The following is a 6,386-nucleotide window of genomic DNA, read 5'->3' as shown; positions in this document are numbered from 1 at the left end:
TGTATTAAACCCTTTTTTTTGCATTTTAGTATAAGTCTCTAACAACAAAATGTGGAAAACTTCAAGGGGTCTGAATACTTCCTGAAAGCACTGTATATAATTTGGCTGTATGTATTTTTAGATATAGGCCTATTGTAAATGTGTATTAACATTACATCACCATCTTTATTGCAGAAATAAATTAAAGTACAAACATAACTTTAAGCAACATATTATTTTGACAGGGGTAATGAATTGTCAATTGATCAGCACAGCAATTGATAAAACAGGACAATTTTTGACACACAAGGGGTTCTGAGTTTATGTCAATATTACACAGGTAATCTAGCAGTTACATGAATCCGGAATGTAGACAGGCTCTATCTATCTGAGCTACTGTGTTGATATGTTGGGCACCTACTGGCCAAAACATTATGTCATTATGATTTCTTTATGACACGTATTGCTAAAATAAAGGTTTAAGGAAATACATGCATACACCACATTACACCACATAGTTATTAGATATTCAGTTGGATGTTTCTCGATGTGGAAGCAGCACAGTGGTCACATCCTTGCTGTGTATATCTCCCTCTGCTGAAAGATATCAAATTAATTTCTCTCCTCTCCTATCCTCTCCCTCTCCTTCCTCTCCTCTCCCTCCTCACCTCTCCCTCCTCTAAGAGAGAGGTGGATGAAAGGAAGGCTTTAGTCCATCTGCCAGCATCATTATACTTTTTTATCAGCTGAATAATGTTTCTGTCCTACCTCACCTCAGTGGTTATCCTGAAAATGCCTCAACATTCTCTGTCCAGAACAGTATTTCTATACAGCCCCTGTGTACAACTGTATATTTCTATACAGCCCCTGTGTACAACTGTATATTTCTATACAGCCCCTGTGTACAACTGTATATTTCTATACAGCCCCTGTGTACAACTGTATATTTCTACACACTGTATTGTTGCCCATATATTGTTTAAAACAACTACTCTGCTGAAGCTTGGCTTGTCCTCTGAGAATTCTCTGAGCATTAACAGCGTTCTCTACCTCTCCCTCCCTCTGTTTCTCCCTTTCTCCATATTCCCCTCTCCATACGCCTGTCTCTGTTTCTCTTTCTCCAATGTTTTCAAACCGATGAGCACGCTGTGTGGCTCCTAGCCTCCTACTCATCACTGCAACTGTAACAGTAACAGCAGAGATATCGCCACTCAAGAGGAGTGCCATCGCCGACATCTACACACACAGTCACACACACACCAACGTTGGATGAACATCGGCTTATTCTTCTCAAACGTACGCTGGGGAGGTAGAGAGAGAGAGAGTGTCCACCTGCGCTTATCTCATACACAACAGGGCTAAGGTAAAGCATCATCCATATTCATCTGGCTAGTAGATAGTTTCATTACGTAAGTAAGTCCACTATGGATAAGGGATGGGAGGCAGGCTGCCGTTATGTACATCTGCTGTTTTAATGTACTGTATGTCTGTCTGATCTTGACTGACATCAGAATATAAAAGATGGAGACTGTTTGTTTACAGGACAGGCAACTGTCATCATCTGGAAAATACATACCGTTAGAGACGTAAGTGGAGAGTGTGTTTGCTACTTGTTAGGTAAAATTGGTTATTGATTATTTACTACAGCAGTGCACTGTTTACAAGTTTTGAAATGTGTGTGTGTGTGTGTGTGTGTGTGTGTGTGTGTGTGTGTGTGTGTGTGTGTGTGTGTGTGTGTGTGTGTGTGTGTGTGTGTGTGTGTGTGTGTGTGTGTGTGTGTGTGTGTGTGTGTGTGTGTGTGTGTGTAAATGTCAAACAGTGAAGGAGTCACAGATGGAGAGAGGCGGCTTTGAAGCACCCACACATCCAACCTACATGTTTCACACCTCTGTCTCTCTCTCCCTTTCTCTCTCCCTCAGATTTTTCATCCCCCTACTCAGAAAGTCAAAGCAACTCTTCCTTCCTATTTATTTTTCTTCTCCTTCCTCCCTTCTCTTCTCTCTCAATAGGTATCCCTCTTCCATTCAGTTTCTCACACAGGTCAATCATTTTTGGCAATGTTGATAAAGATGCAAAAATGACTGCATAAAAGTAATAATACAAATACTGAGCTATGTTGCATGCAAAAACAATGCTAATTGATGTTACTTTATATACTAATGCAATTGCTCAGAGAAAGAGATAATGTTTAAGTCATTAAAAATATATATTAAAAAGATAGGGATCAAAATTATGTGGATCTTTCAGCAAGAGAATAACTCCACGCACTAAGCAAAGTCCACATCGAAATGTTTAGTTGACCACAAAACTGACATTTTTCAATGGCCATCTCAGTCTCCGGACTTGAACCCCATTTCCATATCTGTAAACATTCTGCATGGAGGAATGTTCTATGATCCCACCCAACATGTTCTCCAATTTCATGAAATATTTCAGAAAAATACACCCACCTGGTGTCCCAGGTATAAATCAAATCAAATCAAATCAAATCAAATTTTATTTGTCACATACACATGGTTAGCAGATGTTAATGCGAGTGTAGCGAAATGCTTGTGCTTCTAGTTCCGACAATGCAGTGATAACCAACAAGTAATCTAACTAACAATTCCAAAACTACTGTCTTATACACAGTGTAAGGGGATAAGGAATATGTACATAAGGATATATGAATGAGTGATGGTACAGAGCAGCATACAGTAGATGGTATCGAGTACAGTATATACATATGAGATGAGTATGTAGACAAAGTAAACAAAGTGGCATAGTTAAAGTGGCTAGTGACATAAGAATGCAGTCGATGATCTAGAGTACAGTATATACATATGCATATGAGATGAATAGTGTAGGGTAAGTAACATTATATAAGGTAGCATTGTTTAAAGTGGCTAGTGATATATTTACATCATTTCCCATCAATTCCCATTATTAAAGTGGCTGGAGTTGGGTCAGTGTCAATGACAGTGTGTTGGCAGCAGCCACTCAATGTTAGTGATTGCTGTTTAACAGTCTGATGGCCTTGAGATAGAAGCTGTTTTTCAGTCTCTCGGTCCCAGCTTTGATGCACCTGTACTGACCTCGCCTTCTGGATGATAGCGGGGTGAACAGGCAGTGGTTTGGGTGGTTGATGTCCTTGATGATCTTTATGGCCTTCCTGTAACATCGGGTGGTGTAGGTGTCCTGGAGGGCAGGTAGTTTGCCCCCGGTGATGCGTTGTGCAGACCTCACTACCCTCTGGAGAGCCTTACGGTTGAGGGCGGAGCAGTTGCCGTACCAGGCGGTGATACAGCCCGCCAGGATGCTCTCGATTGTGCATCTGTAGAAGTTTGTGAGTGCTTTTGGTGACAAGCCGAATTTAATCCGTCCCTGATTAGAGGGTAACAATGAAAAAATGCAGGGGAACTGGCTTCAAGGTCCAGAGTTGAGTTTTAGGGCGCAATAGAATTAAAACAGTGGTGATAATCATTTTTTCCCATATCTTAAAAAAAATTGAATTCATTACTTGTTAAACATTATCTCTTTCGCTGAGCAATTGTATTAGTATGAAATAATATACATTTCCGCATTTGTGAGCATACAATAATATAGCTCAATATATTATTTATTTATTTTACAGTCTTTTTTGGTCAACTTTATCAAGGGTGGCAATAATTATGGACCTAACTGTCTCATCCTTGTGTATAGAGAGAATCAACATCTCTCCCTCTATTCTTCCCTCCCTCTCTTCCATCTCTCCATTCCTCCCTCTTCCCTTAACCCTCCCTCTTCCCTTATCTCAGTACTCCTCCCTCTCCTGCATATCTCACACAAGCACTTGCCCCTAATCCAACAAAGATTCTGTGTGGCCACTCTCAACACAGAAACACTATATGAAAGTCTACATTCAAACTGTGAACAGGATGGGTTTAAAAGAGCAAACAGCTGCCTAAACATAGATGCAGCTACAATACTTTTAAAACAACTGACCCTACAGATGGTGAGCAACTGTGAAGGTTTTAAACATAATGAGCTGTCAAATTTATACTTTCTGGGTGGAGTGGTCTGCAAACCTAATCCCCCAAATAAATTGATGACATAAAAAGCTAAAGTCAGGATTAAGAGCATCATTCCAACAGAAGAGCAATGGTCCGACTTGTAATCATAAACTTGATAATCATTATACTAGTGGTTATTATCACCACATAGAGCATGAATCCAGACCCCAAAACACACACATACACTGAACAAAGATATAAAAGCAACTTGTTAGTCCCATATTTCATGAGCTGAAATATATGATCTCAGAAATGTTCATTTTGCACAAAAAACAGATTTCTCTCAAATGTTGTGCACAAATTAGTTTACATCCCTGTTAGTGAGTATTTCTCATTTTCCAAGATAATCCATCCACCTGACAGGTGTGGCATATCAAGAAGCTGATTAAAAAGTATGATCATTACACAGGTACACCTTGTGCTGGGGACAATAAAAATGCACTCTAAAATGTGCCGTTTTGTCACAAAACACAATGCCACGGATGTCTCAAGTATTAACCGAGCGTGCAATTGGCATGCTGGCTGCAGGAATGTCCACACGAGCTGTTGGCAGAGAATTTTATGTAATTCCTCTACCATAAGCCACCTCCAACGTCATTTTAGAGAATTTGGCAGTACGTCCATCTGACATCATAACCGCAGACCAAGTGTAACCACGCCAGCCCAGGACCTCCACATCCGGCTTCTTCACCTGCAGGATCTTCTGATACCAGCTACCCGGACAGCTGGTGAGGAGTATTTCTGTCTGTAATAATGCCCTTTTGTGGGGAAAAACTCATCCTGATTGGCTGGACGTGACTCCCCATTGGGTGGGCCTGGCTCCCCAGTGGGTGGGCCTGGCTCCCTAGTGGCTGCGCCAGTAATGTGAAATCAATTGATTAGGGCCTAATTTATTTATTTCAATTGATTGATTTCCTTATATGAACTGTAACTCATTAAAATCATTGAAATTGTTGCATGTTGCATTTATATTTTTGTTAGGTATATATTTTTTGATGTGCTAAAATGCTAAACAAGTTTTGTTGTAAAGCATACAATGATTCTAAAACAGAGACAAAAACCAAAGCTTATTATCTGATGCTCTGCAGAATGTCCCAATTACCGTGACCACTCTGTGCATATATTTATTTTAAATAGTAATATCCTCATCACTCAGGGCTGGATGGGTATGGCCAATCTCAGGGTCATCACAAACCTTGTGTCTTATGCCTCAATCCTCAACTTCCACCTCCATATGTGTGTGTGCGTGCTAGCAAGAGATGCGCAGGTGCACATGCATGTGTGCATGCGTGTGTGTCTTACTCATACTTATTTGTCCTGGTTTAGAGTGCCTTAGAGTTTATTGTAGCCTACTGGGCAGCAGTAACTATTAAAATCAATCAGAAGCAAACTACCACTGTGGGGGAACAAAGTGACATTGACAGGACTGTACATCGATGTACCTGAAGAGAGCAAAGAGTAAAAATAGATAGACTGTATTCGTTTGATGAGCTGAGACTGAGAGGCTTCTGTCCTGGCTTTACCCCATGCCTCTCTAGATGAGCCATAAATCAGGGCTGATGTGTTCATCAGGATTAAGCCTACTCTATGAGAGTGTTTAAATAACAAGTGTAGGCTAAGTGCTAAGCTGGCGTGAGGCAAGGACATCAGTGAGACTGCTAGCTGCAGAACAGACAACAGGGCTATTTTTACCTGAGTGGGTAAGGTCAATGCCTCTGTGGATAAATCATGATAGCTGGAGGTCCACATAACAATGTTGGAGGGTAGCTGTTGGCAGTGGCTACAGGTAAACAAACAAGGAGGGAAGAAGAGATAGAGAGGGGCAGGGAGGAAGGGATGGAGAAAGAGGAAAAGACTGATGGAGGGAGAGATGGAGAGGGGGTACAGAGAGAGCGACAGAATCAGTTCAAGCGGAGTCAGGTTTTCCCCTCAGAGACACAGTGGACATTAGACAGACAGACAGTCTCCAGGCTGAAACAGAGAAAGGAGAGCAGCATAGGTCTGTAAGACCAGAAATTACCCAAACGGTCCTCCCGCCGGAGGCTACACATCAGATGGCCTGACACACTGTCTGTGGGCAGCACGGCTTCCGCAGGAGGCACTTTTCCTTCAGACAGTGACATAGAGGGTAGCCAAATGCACGCAGGTGCAAGTGCACACATTAACACACAAACATAGGCGTCTGAATGTGTCTGAAAGTGGAAGTGCAAAAAGGGGGGTGGTTCCCAGGGGATTTTTTGTTTTTTGCATTTCCTGCAATTCTTGGGGGAATCCATATTTGTGACTCCTTTCAAGAAACTATGGGTATGTCGCGGCTCACTACTTCACAGGAGAGCCACCATGCAGAAATGCCTTCTGGAACATGTGAACTTTCAT

At 41.5% G+C, this 6,386-nt stretch overlaps 1 protein-coding gene across 1 annotated transcript in view; it reads left to right on the top strand.

Annotated features, from left to right (window-relative positions):
- Positions 1-1,056: 1,056 nt before the first annotated feature.
- The window catches only part of rgs8 (regulator of G protein signaling 8), a 29,642-nt gene continuing 24,312 nt past the window's right edge, over positions 1,057-6,386 (top strand). The window contains exon 1 of the mRNA XM_029633050.2: positions 1,057-1,342. The gene's annotated coding sequence lies outside the window, so the exon portion shown is untranslated. The remainder of the gene's footprint in view (positions 1,343-6,386) is intronic.

This window comes from Oncorhynchus nerka, linkage group LG24 (assembly GCF_034236695.1).
Source record: "Oncorhynchus nerka isolate Pitt River linkage group LG24, Oner_Uvic_2.0, whole genome shotgun sequence".
Classification (NCBI taxonomy): Eukaryota; Metazoa; Chordata; class Actinopteri; order Salmoniformes; family Salmonidae; genus Oncorhynchus; species Oncorhynchus nerka.
The sequence above is the reverse complement of the archived record's forward strand: the minus strand, read 5'-3'. Positions and strand labels throughout refer to the sequence as shown.